This window comes from Ahaetulla prasina, chromosome 3, assembly GCF_028640845.1.
Source record: "Ahaetulla prasina isolate Xishuangbanna chromosome 3, ASM2864084v1, whole genome shotgun sequence".
Classification (NCBI taxonomy): domain Eukaryota; kingdom Metazoa; phylum Chordata; class Lepidosauria; order Squamata; family Colubridae; genus Ahaetulla; species Ahaetulla prasina.
In genome coordinates, this window is record NC_080541.1 from 206,088,512 (window position 1) to 206,100,816 (window position 12,305).

Sequence of the window (12,305 nt, forward strand, 5' to 3'; positions counted from 1 at the left end):
TGAGCAGTATTTTATGGCTGAAAATACTAAATTTTGCAAACATTAACATTAAGCAAATAAAATAATTGTGGCAATAGCCTGTGAACAAGTCAACACAAGTGACTAGATAGATCCAAGAGCATATATATTTTTTGCATTTGTGTCACTTCTTTATGGTCTGTAGCACAATGTAGTATAACTGGCTCATATTTAGGTACCACTTATAGAAAAACCACAGAAAATAATATGAAGTTGAAGTATTATTCTTGAGACAGCAAAATGTTACATAAAGACAAGCTAACTTTTATAAAGTTTCCTAGATCCAAAAATATACAACAAGCAGACAAATATTGTGTCTCAAAACTCTCTTCACACCTCTCTGCAGCACATAAAAAACAAGCTCCAGTAGCATTAGTTTTGATTCATTAAAACAAAACTATATTCACTACCCCTTTCAGGAAAAATGGCAATTTTTCTTTAAGCCATCTGTACTCCCTATGCTCACTGACAGAACACGTATTTTATGAAAAGTTGTACTTTAACCTAGACATCCCTAATTATAGAATCTCTGGTGGTAGTGCCTGGGATAATAAAGAGTAGCTGCCAATCAAAAGGAACAATACTGAACAAGTTTGGAGAAGACAAAGTGTGAATTTCAGTCTATGATTTTTTGGCCTCTAGATTCCTTTCTCTGAAATCCAGCACAAAATAACAGAATATTGGTAGTACAATTTCTTACACCTTCCCAACCAGCGAAGTAAATTGTACAGATGCTAAGCCTTCGAAGAACTGAATGTACACTGTACAACCTATGCCACAGAACCCACCTTCAGGGCCTTCAAGTAGTAATAAAAATTGAGGACAGCCATTAAGTACAAAATATTTACCATTTTTGACAAATTTACCAATATGTATCATAATACAAAAAACCCCTGATGGACATTTACTATGTGTTTTGTTCATTGATATTTTTTGAAGAAGAAAAAAATATTGTATGTATTTTAAAACCACTTCAAAAAATTGAACAGTTATTTTTACAAAAATGAAAGATGGCATCATAGCATAGCATCATATTTTTGGTTAATTTGTTTTGTTTTTTAAAATCATTTTTACTTGTGAGTCACCCACAGTCACAATGGGTGGCTGTAAATTGAATAAAATACATAAAACGCAATTGTATGCAAAAATAAAAAATGTTCCTTCAAACTGCAGAAAGTGTCCAAATTCAAAGATGAAATATAGGCTATTTGAAACTTGTGCACAGCTAGTTTTAGTTTCAGTGAAGTAAGGTGTCTTTAGCCATTAATTTAGTTTTTTAAATTTTATGGGATGCTTTATTAAACACTATCTGAATGCCCATGCTCTGCTATGAAACTATGTGATCAGGCTTAATAAATCAACACTTACAACTTGAAAATTAATGAGTAGTTACGATTGGCCTCTCCTGTTCCCTTCTCTCCCTCAGCCTTGCCCCACAGCCTATCCTACTCTATCCCTCTTCTCTCCCTCAGCCTTGCACCACAGAAACGTCTCCTATCCTATCCCCCCTCCCTCAAGCTTGCCATATAGAAGCCTCCCCTATCCTATCCCCTTCTCTCCCTCAGCCTTGCCCCAAAGAAAGGATTTTTGTCTTACCTGACATGTCTCTTATCAATGCGCTATGGGAGAAGCATATGCTATCCCCTTCTCTCCCACAGCCTTGCCCCACAGAAGCTTCCCCTATCCTATCCCCTGCTTGCTGCTGTGAAAGTAAAACTGAAACTCCTCTCTTCTGCTTGTGTTTTGCATTTGGAATAGATTTCTTTTCAGGTGGGAAGGTGGAGTATTATTATTATTATTATTATTAATTAGATTTTTATACTGCCCTTCTCCCGAAGGACTCAGGGCGGTGTACAGCCAAAAGTAAAAACAGACAATACAATATACAATTTAAAATACAAATTAAAAAACTTATTTTATAATTGGCCTAAAAAACTTTAAAATATATAAAACTAAAACTCCATTAAAATTAATATTAAAAAATTTAAAATCGATAAAATATAAAATCGATAAAATTTAAGTCAGCCCCGCGCGAATGAAAAGATGTGTAGAACTCCTTAGCATCAGAGCGTGTTAATCATAATATTGGAAATACTAATGCTCTGATGGTCATTTCAAAAAATCCTTTCTTAGTGAGCACCTAGAAGCCAAGAGGAACATATGTGGCAAATTTCAAGTTTGTAAGCTTTACAGCTTTGGAGATTTTGTGATGATGCGCGAGTGGTATTTTGCTTTTATATATATAGATTCCAATTGTGTAAGAGTTTGAAAACACTCAATACGTAAGGTACAGAGTGGATTTGATTTAAACCAATCGTGATTTAAATCACTAGTAAAAAGTGATTTGTTAAATCATAATTTTTAAAGAGCAATTGTCATGTGTCCCGCAGCGGCTCCTCCTGACCCTGTTGAGTCACCGACAATCCCAACATGCAGAATATACAGCATCATGCTACATACCGTATTTTTCGGAATATAAGATGCTCCAGAGTATAAGACACAACTGAGTTTTTGGGGAGGAAAATAAGAAAAAAAAAATTCTGCCTCTGCCTACCAGCATCCATCGGTATTCATCTGGTTAGCGTCCTTAGCAAACAGCCTCATCAGCTCCAGCCATTAGCCTGATTCAGCACAAGCAACTGATTGGCAGGTGGATCGGTCTCCCAGAATACCCCCAATCAGCTGTTCCCAGAGGTGAACTTTAGCAACAGGTTCGCTGGTTGTGAGAACATGTGCCTCGTTGGGGCAGATACGCAGCTTCAAAAATGTAGCTGATCATTGCAAAGCACTCCAGTGAGTACAGCAGGTGAAGCATGAAACCGGTCCGACAAGGCAGCGGCTGTTCCGTGTTGCCATTTTGGCCTCTGCACGAGGGGTGAAATCTACAAAAATTTCCTACGGTTTTGTGGACGTGGCTTAATTGGTGGGCGTGGCTTGGTGGTCAGATGACTAGGTGGGCGTGGCCAATAACAATAAATAATAAAAATAATAAACAAAGTATCAAAAACAATAAGAGGTATCAAAAACCAACTTTCACACTTTGCACACACACAACACAACACAACTGATTCACACACAATGTAAAAGCAGCTGCACTTCACACAGCCACAAAAAACTCAGAAACCAACTTTCACACTTTACACCCACACAACTCACACACATACACAATGCCACATATAGCTTTCAGAGATTTTGTGTGTTTGTGTAGTTAGAGTGAAACACTACAGAAACACACCAAATCTCAGAAAGCTGCACAAATATTTTATTTGATTATTTTATTTTATTTTATTTTATTGTGGACTTCAAATCCCAGAGTTCCTCAGCCAGCAAAGCAGGAAGTCAAAGCAAGCTTTTTTTTTCTTCAGTAGCTGAAGAAAGCATGGCGTTGCCAGCCCGAAAGAGCAGTAATTATAGGTAAGTGAGGAGGGGGAATTGGCTGGGCATGGGTGGGGGCTCTTGTAAGTGGGGGCTGTTAAAAAGTGAGTTTAAAAGCCTGTGAGGATCAGGAAACTCCTCTGGGATCGCCAGAGAAGGCTTTTAAAACCTTGTTTTTTTCTTGTTTTTTTCCCCCCTTCGGCTGAAGAGGGTTTTTTTTAAAAAAAAAACTTTTAAAGGGTTTTGATGATCTCTGCTCAGCCCCGCGATCATCAGAGGTTTTTTTTTTTACTTTTAAAGGCATGTTTCAGCTGAAGAAAAACTTTTAAAAGTAAAAAAAAACCCTCTGCTGATGGTGTGGCTCAGCAGAGGCGGGGGTGGGTGGGTGGGGGCAGGGATTTTTGCTACTGGTCCTCCGAACCAGCAGCTGCCATCGCTACCTAATCGGGCGAGCCAGTGCGAACTGGGAGCATTTCACTCCTGCTCTGCACCTTGCCTTTTCACCCTCCGAAAGCTCCATTTCAGAAGACACACGGAGGCTGAAGGGTGGGGGCAGGCGGACGGGCAGGGCTACAATCGGTGTTGTAAGACACACCCAAATTTTCACCCAATTTTTTTTTGGGGGGGGGGAGTGTGTCTTAATACTTCAAAAAATACGGTAACCAAGCTCCATTTCATACAGAAAGAAGATTTTATTTATTTATTTATTTACATTTATATCCCGCCCTTCTCCGAAGACTCAGGGCGGCTTACATTGTGTAAGGCAATAGTCTCATTCTATTTGTATATTTATATACAAAGTCAACTTATTGCCCCCCCAACAATTTGGGTCCTCATTTTACCTACCTTATAAAGGATTAATGTATCTTAAGTCGAAAACTACCTTTAGATAGATTTTTACCCCAAAAGCATTTTATTAAAATAAATTTGATTTTTAAAAAATCCAATTTAAAATTTAAAAAATCTGATTTTTTTTAAATCATTAATTTTTTACCTGGTAAGGTATGAAACAGTACATAGTACATCAGGTAGCCCTCAAGTTACGACTGCAATTAAGCATAAAATTTCTGTTCTAATCAAAGCAGTTGAGTTTTGTTCCATTTTATGACTTTTTTTGCCATGTGTTAAACGAATCATTACAGTTGTTAAATGTTAAATTTTAATGTTGTTAAAAAAATCTGGCTTCCCCTGTTGACTTTGCTTGTAGAATGCTGGATGGCAAGGTTACAAATGGTGATCACATGACCCAAGGACAGTGCAATTGTCATGCGTGATAGCTGCCAAGCACCCGAATTTTAATCACATGATCAAGGAGATTCTACAATGGTCAGTAAGTATGAAAAATAAGTCCCTTTTTTCAGTGCCATCATAACTTTGAACAGTCACTAAACAAATAGTTGTAAGTCAAGGACCACTGTAATCCAAAGGGCCACTATCAGTGCTTAAGCAGGCATATTTTGGCCAAGATATTGATACTGCATGCAGTGTAACGTATTTATTTGACTATTTATGCCCCACTTTCTCACTCAGTGATTATTTAAGGCAGAGCAACAAATTAAATTGATACTGAAATTGATATAAAAATTAATTAATAATTAAAAGTTTAACAAAATAGATGAGTATTTTCTAAGAGCTTGCAGACTGTTGAGAAAATACCATTAATGAAGGAGTGTATTCTATACACATGAGAAAATCTCCTATGTGCCAGGCAGACAGGAACAGGAGAAGCCTTAAAAGGGCCTCCTGAAGATTTTAATGGACTATCAGGTTGGCAATGGGGAGTTCTCAGGACTTACTATTTAGGACCTTTAAACTTTGTAAGTAAGATTCCTGTGTCTTACATCAGTTAGTTGCCTAGAAGTTACATATAGCACTACATGTAATGTTCACATGGTCTTCAAGCATAAAGGGTATTCCAATAATCTATGTGGGCATCAATACATGGATAACTATCTGACTAGTTCACTAAGAATTGTAGCTGATACAGTGGCCATAATTAAATGAAGATGTTTCTTGCTATAGCGAGCTTACTGCAAATCCTCCATGGCAAAGCATCAAAGAACACTCCAAGCCTGCTTTGGGAGAGTACAACTCAACTCAAAAGAGGATGAACTGTGTTCTAATTTCCTTACTTAAGAATAGCATCACTATTCTACCTGGATTTATTTTTAAATTACAGATTTTTGTTCTACCATATCCAGTCCATTATTGAATTTAGGCAACATTCAAGAGCAGCAATCACTTCCTCAATATTCTGATTAAAAAGCAATCTTCTACTCAAAATCGCCAACATTCCAGCAGTTTTCATGTAGATCCTGAATAGCATGAGAAAATTCTGTGGAGCATCACAAAAAAATACAAACCTGTAAAACAATGGCAAAGTTTTTTCCAATTCCACAAGGAAATCCAAAATGCTGGCTACTTAATATTATATTGGTTTTACAGCCACCACCCACACATTCATGATTGTACACATTATCATGGCTGTGTACAGAAAGTTGTTGAAAGGTCCAGGAAAATATTATGGTCACAGTCCACTCTAGTTCTACCGACAGAGATCATCTATTAAGATAATCAACACCATTTCAGTAACAGTATCTTGCATAAAATCATAGTTGAAAAACATCTAGAAAATCAGCATAATTTAGATGCATTTGGAGGCTACCACTGAGAATGGCCAAAATTATAAAGATTTTCTGGATCAAAGGAAGGCTTTCCTCAATAGAAGTCCTATTAGTAGTCTCAGTAATATATTTCCATCCAGCAAAGAGGCATGCATTCTCTGTATCAAGTGAGGTTTTAATATGGCAGGAAGTGCAATGGTTAAGTAATTAAGTGGTAGCCCTCCATTCTGTAGCCGTATCCTTAAGATCAAAAAGCCATAAAGAATCCAAAGTAACAAGAAAGTCCAGACCTGACTTAACAAGAGTTAAAATGAGGATGGAGCTGATCAACTCTGCTCACATATAATGCAATGCTATCCTGCTCTGTGGATGCATTGGAGATGATGACGCATTCTTTGCTGCTTCAGAGTTCAGATGAGCATCATATCTCCCTTGCTAGTTATTAGTTCAGTGTTCACTCTCCAGCTGTTTTTCATTCCTCAGTCGCTATCTCTTAAATAATTAACAAGCAGTCCAAATATTTTTCCTCATCTCCTTTTATTGTAGTAGCCGTAAAAACACAGAAAATATAAGTCACACATTCTTAGCTAAGAGACTCTCTACAAGTCCTAAGCTCAGGCAGTTAGTATACACCTGGGTAGATAGCCTTTCAAGCCACAGTCAAAATGCTTGATCATGCAAGGAAGCTGTTTTCCACAGGTATGGGGCAGACAACCAGCCAGCCAGAAGGTCTAGCATTCTTTCCCTCTCTTGTCATTTAACTAGGCCAAGTAACAGCCGACATCTTCATTCTCAGCCTCCAATAAAGGACATTCAGCATTTCCTCTTAAATTTATGTAAGACAGAAGCACCAGAAGACCGACATAATAAAGCTTTAGCATTTAGCAAAATGGCTGGCAAGGGGAGGGGGAACTATTTTTTTTTTTTAAAAAGGGAAATGGTTTTAGACTGGAGAGGTTGAATAGAAAGAAAATGGAGTCTTAATGTACAGTGCTGTAGTGCGGATACATTTCATACGAAAGGTAACAACTGAATGGACACCAAGAAGGTGCCTACCGTTCCTGTCCTATTGTTTCTTTCCCTATATATATATATATGCTTATACTTCCTTGTTTCTCCTTATATATACGTTTATATATTATATAATCTTTTTGTGTTATGCTTGTGCATATTGTTATGACAAAATTAAATAAATAAATAAATAAATAAATAAATAAATAAATAAATAAATAAATAAATAAATAAATGGTGCTAACACATAACATACTTCAGGATCTTCCTTCAGTAGTATGCTGGCCTCTACTTTCTATTATCAAATGGAAATTGATGATAGATGCTGCTTTTGCTATGTTTTTTTTTTCTTTGTATCATTTTTGTTATTTATTACTATGGGGCTGTACTGCCCCCCCCCTTCCCCACTCACCTGAGCCACCTCATGGTTCTCTGAGGCAGCAGTATCCACCATCCTTTGTTTTTCCTGCTGGAGGCTTTCTGGTCCCCTGCTGGGAAGGCGTCAGGGCATCTGACACTGAAAAGCGTGCCAAACATCGGCTCTATTTGAATGAAGTGGCTCACCAGGGCTAATGCAGCCTGTTATTAACACACAGCTGCCTGCAATTACAATTACTGCAGGCTCGAGTCCCACCAGGCCCAAGGTTGACTCAGCCTTCCATCCTTTATAAGGTAGGTAAAATGAGGACCCAGATTGTTGGGGGGGGCAATAAGTTGACTTTGTATATAAATATACAAATAGGATGAGACTATTGCCTTACACAATGTAAGCCGCCCTGAGTCTTCGGAGAAGGGCGGGATATAAATTCAAATTTTTAAAAAAATGAACCGGAAGATGGCGGGGCGCTGGGCGGAACAAAGAAGCTAGCCACATTGCTCTATCGGCTATGCCAGATGGAGTTTAGTCGTTGCGGCAACTGTGCAGATCAAACGGGAAGCCAGCCGAATCATTGCAGCGGCTGTATTGATCAAACGGGAAGCCAGCTGAGTCATTGGGGCGGCTATTGCTGTGGTGGCAATATCGTTCACTCGCAAATCGCTCCATTCGCCAAAACACAGAGGATTGCTTAAGTGGCTGCATTGCTTGCCCAAAAACCACGCTGTTCTCCAATGGCAGTTGACTTTTTTCTAAATCTGTGCCGGTCTTGCGCTAAACAGCTGTTTGCTGCGGCAGCTGTATTGCTCACCCGAGAACCTCGTCATTGCCGAAAACCGCTGAAAATCCAAATAATTTAACTCTGCCCTTTTGCTCTGAGGAGCTCTTCTTAAAACTTATCTCTCTTGGGCTCAGACTGAGTCAAAACTGGGACACAGTCAAGAGAGGCGTCGGTGCAAAGTTTAAAAGGACTCAATCTCTGGGCAGAAAGGTAGAGTTAACCCATTCTTTGGATTCTCTACTCAACACACTGGAGAATTGACCTATTAAATCTGGTAAGAATCTGTGATTCTCCAGATTGATGAACTGCAAGGTCTCCTGTGCACTGCTTGGAGAATCCAAGCATGGGATTCAAGTCGTCTGATTGGCCAGAGACTGAGTTGGAAAATCTTTGGCCACGCCTCCTCCCAGCCAACCCTCAGTTTTTTCAACTCACTCTCAGCTAGAGATTTGTTTTGAGTTGGCTCTTCAAATTATTTTTTAAATTAGGAAGAATTGGACATATTCAAAAAACAAAAACATTGCAGCTTGGAGTGGCTAGACGGAGCGAGGAGAGCGAGTCAGCGCTGCGGGCTGTGTTGGAGTAGTGATCGGATCGCTACTGAAGCGGCCATTGCCATGTGGGCCAATTTGGTGCAGTGGAGGTGGCAGAGCCATAGGTGGCCAGCGCTGGGAGAACTGAGGCTTCTGTTTCTCCTTCCTAAATTTGGCACAAGGGAGCCGTGGCTCATGGAGGAGCACACTGATCTGCGGGCTGATAGCTGCCGTGTTGTGGGTGGTGGCCATTTTGTTTGCAGCAATTTGGAGCAGCGAAACGGATCAGACAGCCAGGCAGGAACATCATCGAGCAGCCTCATCCTACAAGGCCAGGACATCGCTAAAGAGCCATCTCAAGCACAAGTAAACCGTGTTGCCGGCTTCTAGGTGCTGTTTGGGCGTTCGTGGCCATATTGCCGATCTCACGCCTTTCTAGCACTTGCTGTGCTATTGCTGCTGCTGCTGCTGTCTTGCAGCTTGTTTCACACTAACTGTGTTGCCGGCTTGGCGTGATTTCTGAAGGCCTGATTTGCGCAGTGAGTAAATAATATAGGATTTCCTAGCAAAATTATCTACAAAGCTGCTTTGAATATTTCTAGCTTAGTACTCTAAAACAGCGATGGCAAATACTAGTGATTCAGGAGTCTTCCCCCAGTCAGCATTAGGCGGGGTGTTCTGCGCCTAAGAAACCTAGATTACGTTCTAGCAAGCCTACTATCAGTGCCCAGGCCAAACATTCCAAATCATCTGCAGCAGCTGAAAAGGATGCTCAAAGGAGGCAAAAAGCCTTGCAAAAGCATTTTGCAAAGGCTCAAAAACAGGCAGGGGCACCCAAATCCCCAGGGCCTTCTGGGAGTCAGAGCAGGCCTGTTAAAGTCTTAACTCCGGGTTTGCAAGCACAACCTGTGCTGGAGGACTAGCCTAAGAGGTCTCCTAATACGTCTCAAGAGTCACAGAAATTTCATGCTGTTCCCTTCCAGGAAGGGATTGATCAGGCCTCTATACAGTCTGCATTAGGCTTATTACCTGTGCCCGGCAGCAGGCATTCTGCTCCATCTGCCATGTTTATACCTACAGCAGCAGGGCTCTGCCCTCAGGAGACTCCAGAACAGGGGTTATCTGCAGAATTGCATTATGCCATAGTGCAGACTTTTTACTCAAGGTATAGATGATGCACTTACACAGAGAGGGTTAATGTCTCTTTTGCATCCAGGACCTTCAAGGCCTGAATCTCTGCATCATCTTTTGCATCAAGATAGAGGTTTTCATGAGGAATCTCATTATACCCCTCCAACAGTTCACAGCAAGGCCTCGCTGGAAGGAAGAATTGGGGGAATTTGAATTTTTAGATGATGAAAGGGTTTCCCCAGATAGAGCCACGTATTTTGGTCTGTTCCATCCCAATCTTTTAAAGACCTTATTAATTAAGGCCAAAACGATAGCTAACATGGGTCGGATGGAGAGTTCTACTGAAGATCCTATGGAGTCTCAAGATCTCTATGCTAGTCTCTTTACGGAGCAGGTCATAACACAAGAAATTATTCCTTCACTTAAATTTTTTGTTGATGTTATTCAAAGGCAATGGGATCAAACTACTTTGGTCCCTGCACCTAGTGGCATGGTTAAGAAAATGTATACAGCTGAAAAGGAGCTTGAGGAACTCCTTCAGGTTCCGGCTGTAGATGCCCCTTTGGCCAATTTGGCTTCGGCGGCTTGTCTCCCTTCTGATACTGCCAAAGGGTTAAGAGCTGAGGATAGGAAAACGGAGTTATCTGCTCGCAAAACTCACCAGGCAATGGCTTGGGCAATTAGATCAGCCACAGCAGCTTAGATTACACATCACTCCTATGGTTGAGACAGATGCAGGCCAGAGCCTCTCCAGAGGATACCCGTCTACAACAAGACATCAGTAAATTGATAGCTGCAACAGAGTACTCAGCTGATGCGACTCTTAATGCGGCCAAATTTGCCTCTAGGGCTCTGGCATCCAATGTCACCTCCAGACGCTTGTTATGGCTGTGCCAGTGGCAGGCGGATATGAAGTCCAAATGGCGATTGGCTGTTGATCCTTTTAAGGGAAATCAGCTGTTTGAGGAGGTGTTAGATCCAATCCTGGTAGAGGGTAAGGATAAACAGAAGGTTATGCCTCAGGTTTCTAAGAGAACGGACAGTTCTACTCCCTTCTACCACAGGCAGCCTTTCGGGGTTCTGAGTGGGATATTCTGCCTCACAATTCCAAAGATATAATTCTCACAGTATGGACAGGACAGGACATAAGACAGATTTCGAGATAGGACTTGTCAACCACAATCCAGGTGATCCTATGGGGCACCAGTGGCCGGCCTTATTGCCATTCAAAGTGACTCACAGGCACAGATCCCCATTGGCTCTGGTTAAGGATGTTTGCCAACCAGTGGAGGGATACCACCACAGATGCTTGGGCCTTGCAAACAGTAAATCTTGAACTAATCCTAGAATTTTGTTCCAGGCCCCCCATGACAATTTATTCAATGCCCCGTTCCCAGAGATGCCACCAAGAAGGCTATGATGGGGGCTGAGATTCAGCATTTGTTGGACATCAAGGCCATAGAGCCAGTGCCAGTGGGGCAGAGAGGGTTCAGATTTTACTCAGTCCTATTTCTAGTTCCCAAAAGTTCAGGCGGCCAAAGGGCTATTTTGAACCTGAAACAACTCAATGTTCATGTAAAGTACAAACGGTTCAAGATGCAATCCCTTCATACGATCCTGGGTTGTATCAGACAGGGAGATCTTTTAACGTCAATAGATCTCAGAGAGGCATATCTCCATGTTCCCATCAGACTGTCCCACAGGAGATGCCTCAGATTTGTATTTGCAGGCCACCACTGGCAATACCGAGCGCTCCCCTTCGGCCTCTCTTCAGCCCCGTGAACCTTTACCAAGTTACTAGACGTAGCAGCAGCACATCTGTGGGTAAAGTCCATCTACCTGCAGTGTTATCTCGACGATGTGTTAATTCAGCCATCGTCCCTCAGGGAGGTGGAACTGGACTTCAAGTCATGATACAAACATTCCAGAAGCACAGCTTTTCTGCGAACTGGAAGAAAAGCCATTTGACACCAGCCACCAGACTCCCCCATTTGGGGAGGGTGATCAACACTCAGTTGCCGCAGGTATTCTATCTCAGGAGCACAGAGACAGCATAAGGGAGATGGTGGCACAGGTCAAGTCCTTAGAGCTAGTATCCTTATTACTATTTTCCCAGCTATTAGGGAAAATGACATCCTGCCCAGCGAGTCCTTTGGGCTCGTTTACATGCAAGAGCCTTACAATGGCTCCTTCTGCCCAATCAGAGGTCAGGGCGCAGCAACTCACTGAGGGAGTCAACGCCCTTCATTGCCCGTGGCCGGCCAACCAGTTGTATGCCTTCCTTCCCATACCTCTGATCCAGAGGGTCATATGGAAGATCTTGGAGGAAGAAGCGGAGGTGTTGTTGGTGGCACGTCACTGTCCATGGCGTCTGTGGTTTGCGGATCTGATGTCACTGTCCACTTCACATCCATGGACAATTTCACCACACAGGATCTCCCTCAGCCAAGGAGCCC

General features: G+C 41.5%; 1 protein-coding gene across 4 annotated transcripts in view; it reads right to left on the bottom strand.

The window, feature by feature from the left end:
• Positions 1–12,305, bottom strand: part of ADNP (activity dependent neuroprotector homeobox) — a 55,297-nt gene that overhangs the window by 15,126 nt on the left and 27,866 nt on the right. The window contains exon 1 of one of the 4 annotated variants that reach the window (XM_058175711.1): positions 10,511–10,995. The exons of the other annotated variants lie outside the window; for them this stretch is intronic. The gene's annotated coding sequence lies outside the window, so the exon portion shown is untranslated. Of the gene's footprint in view, positions 1–10,510; positions 10,996–12,305 lie in introns of those variants that run through there. 4 annotated transcript variants of the gene reach the window in all.